The sequence below is a fragment of the Hypanus sabinus genome, chromosome 16, assembly GCF_030144855.1.
Source record: "Hypanus sabinus isolate sHypSab1 chromosome 16, sHypSab1.hap1, whole genome shotgun sequence".
Taxonomy (NCBI): Eukaryota; Metazoa; Chordata; class Chondrichthyes; order Myliobatiformes; family Dasyatidae; genus Hypanus; species Hypanus sabinus.
The window spans coordinates 10,616,917-10,633,748 of NC_082721.1; the positions used below are offsets into that span (position 1 = coordinate 10,616,917).

Consider the following 16,832-nt stretch of genomic DNA (forward strand, 5'->3'; position numbering starts at 1 on the left):
TCTTGCAGCCAATCAGAATGCTCTCTATGTTGTGAATATAATTATATATTCTTTATAATTGTTGAATTTTTTTATTGTCGCATGCTGTACCCTGAACAACACACCACAGAAAATTCCTTCCAGTCAGAAGTGACAAACTTAAGCATCTAAGTAACACACACAAAGTGCCAGAGGAGCTCGGTAGGTTAGGCAGCATCTATGGAGAGGAATAAAAAGCTGCTATTTCGGGCTGAGACCCTTCATTTGGACTAAAGAAAGAGAAAAAGTGGGTTGAAGACATGTATCCAGTGTCGGGGCAGTCCATGGTGGGCAGTGGAAAGTGAAGCCTGGAGATTTGACTCTCATTAAAGGGATTTAAACTTCTTCCTGGTGTCCCTCAAAGAGACTTCGCAATGGAGCAGCAAATCATAAAGACAAGAGATTCTGCAGATGCTGGAAATCCAGAGCAACACACACAAAATGCTGGAGGAACTCAGTAGGTCGGGCAGTATCTGTGGAGATGAATAAAAAGGGGAAATTTTGGGCTGACAGCCTTGATCAGGACACCTACAAACATTGAAGACCTCTTCCACTGAAGTTGTTTAAAAGGTTTATTAATCATATCTCAGCTTGTGGGACCAGTGGTTCACAGAAATCTCCTAGAATTAGAATGAAGCTGTTGAGAAACATGAGTCATTCCATTACTGAGCCAGTTAATGACTGACTTAATTCTTCTTAACTATAACTTACAGATTGGAGTGTTAGTCAACATGAAAAGTGAAAATTTGTCATTCTGATTAAGTATTTCTAACCTGACACATTAACCCTTTCTCCTTCTACAGTTGCTCTCTGACCTACTGAGTGTTTCCAGCATTTTCTATTTCAGAATTTAATGGAATTGAGTTATAAAGTAATATTCTACTCTGCCTCCTTCAAAACATTGAACTTTAACCTTTTTGTTAATTTCTTAGTGGGATCCATTCAGCTATTTTGTCAATAGAGGAAAGGTTCCTTATATCAATGAACCATGTTTAGACATGGAATAAAAAGAGATTATGGCCACTTAAGGCCCATGTCCTTAAAAGAGGCTTTTACAGCTGATTTAGAGAAATTCAGAATCAGAATCAGGTTTATTATCATTGACATATGTCCTGAACCTCCAAAAGGACCACAACTTGTCTGGAGGTTCGTGTGCCTCAGTGACCCTGAGAGCTATGTTGGGTGGAGTCAGGGCTTTATGCTTAGGCTCTTGGTAGGGTCACACAAATAGGTCAAAGCGTAAATTGGCCAGAGTAAGAGCGGTCCACCGGTCCTCCAGATTCAGGGGTTCAGTTCGGGACCAGCAAACCTGACAAGTAAAATAAAACTGTTACTGAAATAGCAATGAAGAAATCTTCCACATCTGTGTGTGATAGTATTGTTGCATCTCCACCCAGGACTTACACAGCTGACTGAAAGTAATGAAAACGGAAAGGAAGCTACTGACACAATTAATGAAGCCCTGAATACTGCCAGAGATGGAGGACCTTCATTGCTGCCCTAAATGCAAGTGGTGCGATGGGCAGTAAGAAAAGACGTTGTGAAATTTGTGGTTTTGTGGTAGTAGTACAGTGCAAGACATTAAAAAAATACTGTTCCAATAACAAATAAATGAATCAATAGTGCAAAAGAGGAACAGCAAGATAGGGTTGATGGGCTTATGGACTGTTCAGATACCGTTCAGATAGTAGAGGGGAAGAAGCTGCTCCTAAAGTATTAAATGTGGGTCTTGATGTTCCTATACCTCCTCCCTGATGATAATACAAAGAAGAGGGCTTTCCTCAGATGGTTTCCTTAATGATGGATGCCACCTCTTGAGGCATTGCCTTGTGAAGATGTCCTTAGGCTTGTGCCCATGGTGGAGCCAGCTGAGTCTACAACCCGCTGCGGCCTCTTAAGATCCTGTGTATTGGCATCTCCATACCAGACGGTGACGCAGCCAGTCAGAATGCAATCTGTAGAAATTTGAAAAAGTCTTTGGAGACATACCTAATATGCTTAAACTCCTAATGAATTATAGCTGTTGGATTGCCTTCTTCATGTTTGCATAAATATGTTGGGCTCTGGATAGATCCTCTGAGATGTTGACTTGAAAATTCACATCAAGTCCTTGGTCTTACTGAAGTTGAGTGCAAGGTTAGCAATCATCCAGCATATAACAACAACCAGGAGATACATTAGGAATATTTAAGAAACTCTTAGATAGGCACATTAAAGATAGGAAATTGAAGGTTTATGTAAGAGGAAGGGGTTAGATTGATCTGAGAGTGGGTTAAAAGGTCAGCACAACATTGTGGGCCAAAAGGCCTGTACTGTACTGTAATTTCTATGTTCTATATTCTGTGTAACCATCTTACAAAATGCCTATAGCCAATGGATAGATGTAAATGAACCCAACAGTGAAAATCAATATCTAGAAAGTGGAGCATTTATGTCCTTAAGTGAGGAGAATTGTAGTGTTGGATTATTAAAGTGAAGTAAATTTATTTATTATCAACATACGTATATGTCACCATATAATATCTGAGATTCATTTTCTTGAAGGCATTCACAGTAGATCAGTGATTCAATAAAAAAAACTAGACTGACAAGACAACCAATGTGCAAAAGAAGACAAATTGTGCGAGTACAAAAAATAATAATACTAATGATAGACCATTATTATAGATTGGACAATCCATATTAACTGTCCAAATATAATAATATAGGATAAACAAGCAAGAACAACTTAGTTAATATAAATAGCCATTCCAATCACAACATACAGACTTCAATAAGTGAAAAAGACCAGAAATATGCTGAATTAAAGAGGAAATTGAAAGATTATGGAATATGATTGAACAGGATATACATTGTCCCAATAGTAATATCTACAAATGGTATACTTCCAAAGTCACTACACCACAGCATTAAACAATTAGGCCTACACAGCAATATTTGTGTAAGTCTTCAGAATACCACAATCCTAAACATCACTGGAATTATCCAAAAGCTACTAACAATTGAGAAATGAGTGTCCTTAGCTATGCCTGTACCTCAGTTTTACCAGCTTGAGCTGAGAAAAAATATTCTAATAATAATAATAAAAATAGTAAATACTGAGAACAAGCATTGTAGAGTCCTTGAAAGCAAGTCCATAGGTTGTGGAATTAGTTCAGTGTTGACGTGAGTGAAGTTATCCACATTGGTTCAGGAGTCAGTATTGGCTATAAAATAAACAGTAAAGTCTCATATCAGAAATAGGCCTCAGAAACTTTCACTATGAAAATAAGACAAATGATAATTTTAATCCTCCGCTATACAATTGGGTTGAAGATTAAATATCTATAAATCTAACTCAATAGCAAGGTATTCTATTTAAATCCTGGAATATCGATCCTAGTTCCACTATCCATTGTTGTTCTAGTATCTGCCATTTGTATATATCACCTTAAAATATTTCTTCGTCTGTTCAGTTTATGCAAGCTTACACTTGTTTTAAAAGACTTGATGTTCCCAGCCATGTGATGAGTAAATGCATGCCACTGAAACATACAGATCAAGAATTCCCCAGTTAAATCTCACCCATGCAATGCAATACCTATCAGAAATGCAAAGGTAGTTTCAGCACCCACATGCTGACAAAGTTCTTACAACATTTTGACTTGCCCTTAAGTCACACCTGTGTGTGACACTGCGAAAGCAAGAACCAGTCTCCTGGCAGGTTTGTAACATCTGCCACTCCACTTACCAACCCTCCCCCCAGTCCCTTCCCAACATCAGCTGTGACTTCATTGGCAGCAATCTTGCCTGAATCAGAAGGTTCTGAGTTCAAGTTCCTACTGCAGAGACTCAGCTGCACAAATACTGTTCAATATTATTGCAACCACTGTCTTTCCTGATGAAGAATTTCAGCCTGAAACATTGGTTGTTTATTCCCCTCTATAGCTGCTGTCTGACCTGCTGAGCTCCTCCAGCATTTTGGATTTCTACACTTAAATATTGCAAAAGTACATCCATTTATGTCATGTAATAATGCTGAAAAACGACTTCACAACTTTATATCAAATGGACTAGATTACTGCAATGCACTTTTTATTGGCCTTCCAAAGCAATTTATTGACAAACTTCAAATCATTCAGAATGCCACTGCTAGACTTTTAACTAAAAGCAGGTTGAGGGAGCATATCACTCCTGTACTATCTTCTCTGCATTGGCTTCCTGTATCTTTTACAATTGATTTTAAAGTTCTCTTGTTTTTGAAGCTCTCCATAGTCTGGGACCAGAGCATATCACAGAATCACTTTTATTTTATACTCTTGCTCGAGTTCACAGGTCTTCTTCTGGCAGTCTCTTAAATTTAAACAATCTCTGTCGAAAGATCATCGGCAGATCAACTTTTTTTGAATTATGCTCTTAAACTGCGGAATTCAATATCTAAAACTATAAGGACTGCAGGCTCAGTTGAGATTTTTTAAATTCCACCTCATTTATTTAACCTTGCTTTTAACTGACATCCTTTAGTCTTTTATTTTGATGCTTATTTTTATTTTTTATTTTCATATTTGCACTTTATCCCTAAAGCATTTTGAGCTACATTGTCTGTCTGAAAAGTACTCTACAAATAAGTCATTATTATTACTATTTCCAGCATCTGCACAACCTCTTGTGTTTTGTCTTTTGGATTGCATCACCTGTAGGCTCCTCAGGTGGGAGTGAAGGATCCTGTGGCACGATTTGGAAGAACAGTTAACGCTTGTGTTTGAGTCAATCAAAATTTCCCCCCAAGTTATTGGCATAACGCCATTGTTTATAGTTACATTGATGCCAATGGACATTTGTGCTCTAAGTTCACCCACTGTATTTCCAACATTACAACAAGGTATGTACGTGACCTCATGCAGTGGAGAAAAATATAAATACTTAACTTTTTTAATCTCGAGAAAAGGTCTCAAAGTAAATTGATTATCAAAGTACATATACTGTATGCCACTATATACAAACCTGAGATTCATTTTCTTGTGAGCATACTCAGTAAATTGAAGAAACATAATAGAATCAATGAAAGAACAGACCAAACAGGATGGAAAACAACCAATGTGCAAAAGACAACAAGCTGTGCAAATACAAAAGAAAAAAATAATAATAAATTAGCAATATATATTGAGAATGTGAGATGAAGAGTCCTTGAAAGTGGTCTATAGGTTGTGGGAACAGTTCAGTGATGTGGAGAGTGAAGTTGAGTGAAGTTTTCCCCTCTGTTTCAAAAGCCTGATGGTTGAGGGGTAATACGTTTTAGATGTCATGCTGAATCTTTGCAAACTTCTAAGAAAGTAGAGGCACTGCTGTGCTGTGCTTTCTTCATAATGGCATTTGTGTGCTGGGCCCTGGACTCTGAAATGATAACATTGAGGAATTAATGTTCCTAACTTTCTCCACCTTTGATTCCCTGATGAGAACTGGTCTCATGAAGCTCCAGCTTCCTCCTTCTGAAGTCAATAATCAGCTACTTGATCTTGCAGAGACAGAGTGAGAGGTTGTTGTTGTAGCACCACTTGATGCACCATCAATAACTCACACTGAGACGTAAGGCGAGATATCGGCTTTTATTGACTGGAAGAAGGAACCAGGAGTGAGTGTCCATCATACTATGTCCTGGAGACTGAGGCCGAGCGTCAGGCCTCAGATTGCCTTTATACAGGGGCCTGTGGGAGGAGCCACAGGAGCAGTCAGCAGGGGGCGTGTCCAGACAGGCACATAGTTCACCACACCACTCAGCCAGATTTTCAGTCTCCTCATTATATGCTGACCACTTTTGATTTGGCCAACAACAGTGGTGTCATCACCAGACTTAAATATGACATTGGAGCTGTGCTTAGCCTCACAGTCATAAGGATAAAGCGAGTAGAACAGGGGAACTAAGCACACAGCCTTATGGGGCACTTGTGCTGGTAGAGATGTTTTTGCTAATTCAGACTGAATGGGATGAGAAAGTGAAGTGATCAAGGACCTAATTGCACAAGGAGATATTGAAGCCAAGGTCTTGCAGCTTATTGATTAGTTTTGAGGGGATGATGGTATTGAATGCAGAGCTGTAGACAACAAAAAGCATCCTGATGTATGCATCTTTGCTGTCCAGATGTTCCAGGGTTTAGTGAAGAGCAAATGACACAGCATTTGCTGTAGACCTGCTATGACAGAAGGTAAATTGGAGCAGATGCAAGTCAATTCTCAGGGAGGAGTTGATATTTTTCATCACAACTTCGCAAAACACTTCATTACAGTGAAAGTAAGTGCTATTGGACAATGGACTTTGAGGCAGGTTACCATATAAGGTAAGGCACTGGTACAATTGAAGCCTGCTTCAAGCATGTGGGTGCCTCAGCGAGAGGTTAAAGATATCAGTAAACACTGTAGTCAGTTGATCAGCACAGATCTTTAATACTTCTAGCAGGTACCTCATCTGAGTTGGATACTTTCTGTGGGTTCATCCTTCTGAAGTATGCTTTCATGTTGACCGGAATCACAGTGTCACTGGGGGGCTGTGAGAGTTCATGAAGGTTCTTCCATGTTTTGACAGTCAAAGCAAGCATAGAAGGCATTGAGCTCATTTGGGAGTGAAGCTTTGTTGTTACCTACGTTGTCTGGTTTCACTTTATAAGAGGTAATAGCATTCAAGCACTGCCCCAGCTTTTGAATATCTTTCAGTGATTCAAGTTTGGTCCAGAATTGTCACTTTGCAGGTGAAGTGGCTTTCTGGAGATTGTACCTAGACCCTTTGTATCTTATTGATTGCCAGACCTGAGTGCCACTGATCTGGTGACACACCAAATCTTCTCAAATAGATTAATAAAAAAGTTATGTCACAACAGTACCTTCAGCCCACTGTGTCTCTGCCAGTTGAAGGAGGGCATCAAGCCCAATTCTACCTTCTCAGACAGGGGTCCACAGTCCACCCTGGAGGCAATGCATCTTTATGTACATTGTCATACATTTAAACATGAGGGGTCATTCTGCTCTTTCAATCCATTTGGGCAGCATTCCAGAACCCTACTACAGTTTAGAAAAAAAATCTCTTTCATCATTAAACACTCACTTTAAATCCCTGGTCCCTGGTTTTTAATCCCTCTGCTGAGTTAGAAAATAGATCCTTCTTCCCCATTGTTAGCTCCTTGTCAGAATCAGATTTATTCTTCAGACATACATCAAAACATACAGTGAAATGTGTCATTGGTATTAACAACCAACTCATCTAGGGATGTACTGGGGGTAGCCCACAAGTATCGCCAAACAATTCTGCCTTTAGATTGATTATCAGGGACCAAAGTATCACAGGTTATGCAATCAAGTAACCTGCATTTTGTGATATTGTAGGCTTCATAACACTTGAAGTGCAATGGGATAGCCTCATCTTGGAAACTCAGCCCTTCTTAAACACTAATGATCCCCTGCCGTGTAAGTAATTATACTAATCCAATATCTAAGTTCAAAGTAGGTTTATTATCAATGTACATATGTCACCATGTACAACCCTGCGATTCATCTTCTTGCGGATATTCACAGTAAACACAAAGAAACAGAATAGATTCAATGAAAGGCCAAACACAAGACGGACAAATAACCAGTGTGCAAAAGATGACAAGCTGTGCAAATACAAAAAGAAAATAATAATAACATTAATAATTATAAACAAGGAACAAATATGGAGAACATGAGACAAAGAGTCTTTGGAAGTGAGTCCATAGATTGAGGGAACAGTTCAGCGTCAGTATGAGTGAAGTTATTGCCACTGGTTGAGGAGCCTGATGGTTGGGGGGGTAACAATTGTTCTTGAACCTGGTGGTGTGGGTCTTGAGGCTCCTGTACCAAATAAGCTTCTCTTCAGCCTCATCTGTTCCAAAGAATACATCTCTAGCTTATTCAGTTTTTTTCCCCATAGCTATAAATTTCAGGCCTGGAAACAGCCTTGTAAACCTCTACTGCATGCTCTCTAATGTAATCACATATCTCCCGTAACATGGAAACCACTCTGTACCAGGTATTAAAGCTACCTTCCCTATTCAAGTAAACGCAAGAGATTCTGCAGTTGCTGGAAACCCGGAGCAATACACACAAAATGCTGGAGGAACTCATCAGGTCAGGCAGCATCTATGGTGAGAAATAGTCAACGTTTCAGGCTGAGACCCTACATCAGGACTGGAAAGGGGAAGAAGACAGAATGAGAAAGTGGGGAGAATACAATACAAGCTGGCTGGTGATGGGTGAGGGGAAAGGTGGGATAAAATGAGAAGCTAGGAGGTGATATGTGGAAGAGGTAAAGGGCTGAAGAAAAATAAATTTGATAGGAGTGAAGAGTGGACCATCGGAGGAGGGAAAGGGGGTGGGGCTCCAGCGAGAGGTGATAGAGGCTGATTCAAGTTCTCTGAGCACTAAATCCGTGGTGATCACCCAGTGTATTTCTGATGAAGTAATCCACGTTTTGTTCTGATAGAGTACTCTCCTTTAGGAAATGTTGCCTTTATGATTGGTTGAGGCCTTCTCTGTCTTTTCATTTGGACACATATATTCCCATGGAACTATTTGTAAAACAGCATTCGTGTTTTCTCCTGACTGGTATTGATCTGGTAATCTGGTTCTTGACGTTTCTGGGATCTTCCTGTACATAAAATGACTGTCAGTGATATTCAAAATATTTTGGAATGTTTTGAGATTGAGAGAACAATAGCACAAAAACCATTTCTTCTTTATTTGGCCCTAGTTTGGTTTCTCATGAACTGTGGTAAGTCATTGAAAATCAATTGTATATCCAGATCCACAGAGAAATGTTACATTTGTCTGATTCTGCCTTTCTTTCTACTATACATGCAATGTTATATAATTGCAGCTCATATAATACATTAGAGTGATAAACACAAGAGATTCTGCAGATGCTGCAATCTTGAGCAACACACACAAAAAGCTGGAGGAACTCAGCTTGAGGAACTCAGGTATTCATGGAGGGAACAATCAGTTCATATTCCGACTGGCTAGCTTCCAACCTGATGACATGAACATTGATTTCTCCAACTTCTGGTAATTTTACCCTCTCCTCCTTCTCTCTTTATCAATTCCCTGTTCTGATGCCCCTCTTACCCCTTCACCACTCCACCTGCCTATCACCTCCCTCTGGTGCCGGTCCTCCTTCCCTTTCTTCTACAGGCCACTCTCCTCTCCTATCAGATTCCTTCTTCATCCCTCACCTTTTCCACCAATCACCTCCCAGCTTCTTACTTCATGCTCTCTCCCCTACCCACCTGGCTTTATCTATCATCTCTCAGCTTATCCTCTTTCCCCTACCTCCACCTTCTTATTTTGGTTTTGTCTCCCTTCCTTTCCAGTTGAAGGGTCTCAGCCAGAAACACTAGCTGTTTGTTCTTCTCCATGGTTGCTGCCTGACCTGCTGAGATCCTCCAGCATTTTGTACATTACATTAGAGTGGTGTATTATTTTGCAATGCATTAAAAATCAGAATCAGGTTTAATATCACCGGCATATGTTGTGAAATGTGTTAACTTAGTAGCAGCAGTACAGTGTAATACCTGATAAATACAGAATAAATAAATAACAGTAACCATATGTGTATATATATAATAAATAGTTAAATTAAGAATAGTAGTGCAAAAAAGAAATAATAGAAAAAAATGAGGTAGTGTTCATGGGTTCAATGTCCCTTGAGGAATCGGATGGTAGAGGGGAAGAAACTGTTCCTGAATCATTGAGTGTGTAGCTTCAGGCATCTGTACCTCCTTCCTAATGGTAGCAATGAGGAGAGGGCATGAGAAGAGATGAGGTTACTTAAAATAAATATTTTCATGTAGCATCTCCCATTTTAATGTTGATGTGAATTCCTGCAACACTGCCGCATGCTCTTGGCCAGTCTTAGCCCTCTGCCTGTTCTGCCTCGTGATCCTGTGCAGTGACCATCACTAGGGCGTTGCATGGTGACAGCCACAAATGACCCACTCAGACCTGGCATCAACACACTCGTACACCCGACTGCCATAAGCACTATCAACAGGTGCCAATGATAATAGCAGTAGACACACTTGCCTTTTTATTCGATTTCCGTGGCAGAAACAGATTATGAATTTGTGGGCACACAGTCTGCATTACCTATAATTAGACAAGCTTGTACAGACTCCCCTGTGACGCAGCATCTTGTGATTGGCCTGTATTACTATCCTATTTAAACAACCAAACTGAAGGAAACAACATTACACTGTGGCGATTTCCAACATAAAGGTCTATATAATACAAAACCGTACAACGCAGGAACAGCCACAAGATCTACACTGACTTATATTGAATTAAACTAATTCTCTTCCTCCTGTACAAGATACGTATTCCTTTCTTCTCTCCATATTCATGTGTCTAACAGCCTCTTAAACCCCACGATCATACCTCCCTATTCCAGGTACTTATGGACATACCCTTTTGGCACCAGAATATGTGACAACACTTGCTGGCTGCTCCCAGCACTCTCTGTGTAATATAACCTGTGCCGCACATCTGTTTTAGACTTACCCTATCTGAACTTAAATGTATGTCCCTTCATACCTGATATTTCTACCCAGGGAAGAAGACTCTGTCTACCCTATCGATGTCTCTCGTGATTTTGTAAACTTCTATCAGGTCTCCCCTCAGCCTCTGACACTCGTGAGTCGGTCATTTACTGGTTAGCGCAATGCTTTACTGTACCAGAGACCTGGGTTCAACTCCCGCTGCTGCTTGTAAGGAGTTTGTACATTCTCCCCATGACCACGTGGGTTCCTCTGGATGCCTCAGTTTCCTCCCACAGTCCAAAGATGTACCAGTTAGTAGCTTAATTGGTTATTGTAAATTGTTCCATGATTAGGCTGGAGTTAAATCAGTATAGCACGGCTCGAAGGCTGAAAGGGCCTATTCTACACTGTACCTCAATAAGTAATTTTGAAGAAAAAACTCTAGATCCTAATGTCTGCCCTAAGTTCCCTCTGCTGCTCTATCTGTACCTCATCTGCTCTAAACACTTCGATGTTTCTATGAAATCTGAATGGGCAAAAAAGGACCATCACTATGTAGCCTTTAATTAAGCTCACTGCAGGAGATGGTTCAGTGGTGAGATGGGGAAGGGAATGATGGGGAAGATAGTTTCTTGAGGTCACATGAGTTCTGCGTCAACAGTTCCTCATTCAAATTCTGTAACTAAATTAAGACTATAGCTCCTCCGTTCCATCTTCATGGTTTATCCAGTCACCTCATGTGTACTGGTAAAGACACTTTCTCCACATTCTGTGAGAATTTTTCATTAACAAAGGCTTCCTAAAAAGATGTCCCTTTATAACAGAGATGAGGAGGAATTTCTCTAGTCAGAGGGTGGAGAATATGTGGAATTCATTGCCACAGATGACTGTGGAGGCCAAGTCATTGGGCATATTAGAAGTGGAGGCTGATAGGTTCTTGATTAGTCAGGGCATCGAAGGTTACGGGGAGAAGGCAGGAGAATGGGGTTCAGATGGAGAATAAATTAGCCATGATCCAGTGGAGGAGCAGACTCGGTCCAATTCTGCTCCTATATCTTATGGTCTAATGGAGTGGTGACACTTGTAGGTTGGGTGTGTTGGTTGCTAATCCAATTGACACATTTCACAGTATGTTTCGATGTACATGTGATTAACAAACACATACATTTTAATCTAATCTAACGTATTCGAGCTTTCAGGACTCAGCATGGAATTCAACTATGCCAGGTCACCAGCTTTCCCTCCATGTGAAAAGTCTGAACCGTTCTGATGCAAGGTCAATATCTGTAATGTTAACCCACTTTTTATCTCTCCACAGATGCTGCCTGACTTGCTAAGTATTTCCTGCATTCTTGTTTTATTCCAGTGTTCCAACAACATCCATGTTTGTGTTTTGCAGTTTCAGCATGTGTTTTCCCTGCTTCCCTCTCCTTAGCCTGTATTCATCTCCCTCAGGTCACACCACCTTTCTTCATGTTAACAACAACGAGCAAACTTCATCACGCTCCCACAGCCAACACCGCCATTTTGTGCGTCAATCATCCACTGTAACTTCATTCCATCACCTTGTCCTCTCCATCCCTTTCTCTGCTCTGTAACATAAAATGCACTCGTAGCTTCTTCTAGTTCCAATGAAAAATCATTGCTGTTTCTCTCTCTGCTGATGCTACCTGACCTGCTGAGTCTTTCCAACATTTTCTGATATTATCCCCGCCATCCCCCATCTATTGCCTTCATCACAGCACTACACTGTAAACCACTTTTTAAATGATGCTTACATTGTAAATACATGCTGGTATTTATGCACATTTTACTCAATGCCTGTACTTTAACCTTTAATTATTTTTATTCCTTAGAATTGTTGTATGTATTTTTGTTTCATGTCACAACAATACACCACAGTGAATTCCTAATACATGTAAATGTATATGGTGAATAAGGTTGATCCTTGATTTCCATCCCCTGCAGGGCTTTTTCTTGCTTTTCGACGATTGTCTATTCAGTTCACTGACAGACTCCCAGCACCCGGGGAGTAAAGCTTTTCCACTTTGAAGGCATGTACTGGACTATGTTATCAGAGAAATCAGAGAGCAAAGCTCAAGTATCTGAACCATGAAAAAAGTGTAACAGGCTGCTTACAAAACTTCTAAATGGACCTCTTCAGAATTACTCTCACTTCAATCTGCAACCTGTAATTTCCCTTTAAGCAATGTACTTTTGAACCATTTTAACAAATGAGTGATTTCACAGTCTTCTGAAGGGTTTGGTGGACTTACCTCTCAAGCAAGCAGTTTCAGCACCTTTAAGCAGACAAAGCTTCATTGCCATGGCTGGAAGAGAGGGAGAAGGGGAGGACACCAAGCCATGCTGAATCCCAAAGGAACCAAAGTTCCTTTACCAGCATCTTGTTAGCAATGTACAGTCAGTGGAGAACAAGACTGAGGACCTAAGGGTCTGTTGCTGTTTTGGAGAGAAATGAGGAATTGTTGCATTCAGTGTTTCATGGAGATATGGCTCACCCTGGACACACCAGTTACATCAGTAAGATTCAAAGGCTTCTCAATATACTGGATGGACTGGACTGCTGATTCAAAGAAGGCAAAAGGTGAGGGTCTGTGTTTCATGATAAACTCTTTGTGGTGCTTGGACACAGCAATCTTATTGAACTTTTATTCCCCTGACCTGGAACATCTAACAATTAAGAGCTGACTGTTCTACTTACCAAAAGAGTTCTCTGTAACCCTGACTGCAGCTTACATGCCACCAAAAGCTGGTATAAATCACGCACTCAAGATATTGAATGCTGCCATCACCAAACAAGACACGGCCCACCACAATGCATTTCAAGTTATAGCTGGGGACTTAAATCAGGCTTGTTTGAAGAAATCTCTGCCACATTATCATCAGCATATATCCTGCAGCGCCAAGGTCTCAACATACCAGACCACTACTGTATCAATGATTAGGAATCCCTACTATTCCATGCCTAGGATGCACTTTGGGAAATCTGATCACTTAGCTGTCCTTCTCCTACCTGCATACAGGCAGGGGCTAAAATGAAAGGCTCCAGAGATAAGGAAAACAAAGAGGTGGTTGCAGGAGGCAGTGGAGCAGCTACAGGATTACTTCGAGTCGATGTACAGGGCCATGTTCAAGGACTCATCTGTGGATCTTAATGAACACAGCACAGTTGTCATGGACTTTATAAAAACAGTCATAGATGAGTGTATCTCCACAAAATCATTCAGAGTCTCCTCTAACTATTTGACATCTTTAGGAGGCTGTACCTGAGGAAGGTGACATCCATCATAAAGGACCCTCCCTATCCAGGACATGTCATCTTCTTTTTACAACCATCGGACTCACACTCAATGATTTAGGACAGCTTCTTTCTCCTCTGTGATCAGATTTATGAACCCACAAACGCTACCTCACTACTCATATTTTACAGCATATATTTATTCTTGTATGATTGCCCACATCATATGACACAGTACATGACAAACAAATGAATTCTTTATTTTTGTTACTTATATTTTTTAATATCTTACCCTGTATTTTTGCTGCTACACGTTTCACAACATATTTCACTGATAATAATCCTGATTCTGATTACTGTTTTACTCTCAAAAGAAAAATGCTTCCCTAGACTCTGAAATTTTAAACACTAATGAAAAATCTTGCAGCATTGTTGAAACCTACGACTCCTTCCGATGTGCAGGAGAGTGGGCAGGGTAACTTTTCTCTTGGCAGCTGACCCCTACTCACTTCTACTTCATGCACAAACTGTGCCTTGTTACATCAGATCTTTGCAGCTAAAATAAATGGCAATAACTATTGTGCTGGTTCTAAGAATGACAAAGAACCATTATAAATGATTAATGTTTTGGTCTTACTCAAAGTACCAATGTGTCACTTGTACTCAATGTTTCTGTTTAATTCTAAGTACCAATTTGACACTAGCACCATTTCTTTGAAGTGTTACAAACAATTAAAATTATCTTTTGTTACTGTATTTAGAATGAAGTTAAGAGGATCTCCACTTGAGTAAATCAGACCAATAGAAAAGAAGGAAATAGAAACATGGTGTCATACATCAAAGAGACAGGCCCTTCAGTCCAACTGGTCCATACTGATCAAGGTCCCGGCTGGGCTTGTCCCATTCACCAGCATTTGGCCCATATCTTGTCATATTAGGCAAAGTTTAATCAACACAGTTTGTGATTGGACTCTGTACTTCACGTTATGATGTGTTTCTGGTTTCTGTGTTGTATGATTTTGATTGGGGTGGACTGACTCTGTGGCCTGCAGTCAATGAATGACACAGCACTAGACTGAACTGAACTGGAACTGACCACTCCTGGTTTGATGTTTTATATCCCATGTTTTTTGTTCATTTTTGCTGCTTGCCCAGCTTATTCTTTTTTTTGTACATTGGAAATTTGATGTTTTTCTTTAATTGGGGTGCCACGGTGTCTCTTTGTTTCATGGCTGTCTGTGGGAAGATGAATCTCTGAGTTGTATACTGCATCCATACTTTGACAATAAATGTACTTTGAAACTTTGAATATCCTTCCAAACCTTTCCTGCTCATATACATGTCTAAGTACATTTTAAATGTTGTTAATGTACCTGTCTCAACCATCTCCTCTGGCAGCTCATTCCATAGACAGACCACCTCTGAATGAAAATGCTGTTTCTTAATCTCCTATCGGGTGGGGGGGGGGAGTGGTGGCAGCTCAGTATCATAGTTGTTAGAGTAATGCCTGTCCCTATCTCACGGGGTATGAGGCTACCAGCTACTCTCACCCGGTTTAGCCCACCTGTCCAAGCAGTGTACCGGAGAGCTGAGTGTCTGGTGAGGTCTAAAGGTGAGTGATCTGCCCCAGAATGAACACAACAAGCCCCTCACCAGAGGTGCTACCCCTCCCTGGACACCCCGTTCATATGTGTGTATACAATGTCTGTTGCCTTAGTGGCAAGATGAATTATTGGAATTAGTTTCATTTTAAAACAAATGACATTAAGACAACAATTTTTAAGGTCTTTTAGTTTCAAGAGAGGATCTATCAAGTAAAATAATTTCATATTGAAGGATCTAATAAATGAAGGGTCTCAGCCGAAATGTTGACTGTTTATTCCTTTCCATAAATACGGCCTGACCTGCTATGTTATTTAATAATTATTTATTTAGCAATACAGTGTGGAATCAGCCCTACTGGCCTAATGAGCCAAGCCGCCTAGCGATCCACCCATTCAACACTAGCCTAATCACAGGACAATTACAATCAACGACCAAGTAACTTACTAACCAATACGTCTTTGCATTGTGGGAGGAAACCGGAGCACCCAGAGGAAACACACACTCTCACGAGAAGGATGTACAAACTTCTTACAGAGGATTGAACTCTGAGCTCCGACAACCCAAGCTATAATAGTGCTACACTACCATCGAGTTGCTCCAGCATTTTGCGTTGGTTGCTTCAGTGATCACTTGATACACTTAAGAATTCTCTTATTTTGTGTTGCTTGCTGTCAGACAACTACTCATGGCTATCAAAAACAAAAATAAGTGAAAAGAAAAATGCGAAATATATGAAATTAAACCAAATCCTATGAAAATACAATTTTCCAGACTAGCATCCAGTATCACGGAGCCCAAATCATAAAGAAGACATGCCAGCTGCTCTACTTCATTAGGAGTTTGAGGAGATTTGGTATGTCACTAAAGACTTTTGCAAATTTCTACAGATGTACAGTAGAGAGTATTCTAACTGGTTGTATCGCTGCCCACTATGACGCCTCCAATGCACAGGACTGCAAGAGTCTGCAGAGGCTTGTATACTCAGCCAGCTCAACACTCACCATTATTATGGACATCTTTAAGAGATGGGTCTTCAAGAAGGTGCAACCGTCATTAAAAACATTCACTATCCTGAACATGCCCTCTTCATCTTACTACCATTAGGGAGGAGGTATAGGAGACAGAAGACCCACACTCACTGATTTAGGAATAGCTTCTTCCATTCCACCATCGGATTTCTGAATGGTAAGTGAACCCACGAAGACTTTTTTTTACCATCTATCTATTAAAATGTTTGTTCGCTTGTTTATTTCTCTATCTATACGGCGAACACTGAACTGTTCTACATTCTGAATGTGTGCCTGCTCTGATTCCAGCCCTTCCTAGGGCAGATATGGTCTTTCATTTTTTTCTGACATTAAAACATAGGCCCTTTGGTTGTGCCAAACTAATTAAACTAGTAATTGAACACCTAACTAAATAAATCCTTT

The 16,832-nt window shown here is 40.3% G+C and overlaps 1 long non-coding RNA gene across 1 annotated transcript in view; it reads right to left on the reverse strand.

The window, feature by feature from the left end:
• LOC132406005 (uncharacterized) overlaps positions 1 to 12,873 on the reverse strand; it is an 80,762-nt gene extending 67,889 nt beyond the window's left edge. Inside the window, exons 1-2 of the long non-coding RNA XR_009516034.1 lie at positions 12,815 to 12,873; positions 3,118 to 3,224 (exon numbers count right to left, since the gene is read on the reverse strand). This is a non-coding gene — a long non-coding RNA (uncharacterized LOC132406005). The remainder of the gene's footprint in view (positions 1 to 3,117; positions 3,225 to 12,814) is intronic.
• Between the last annotated feature and the right edge of the window lie 3,959 nt (positions 12,874 to 16,832).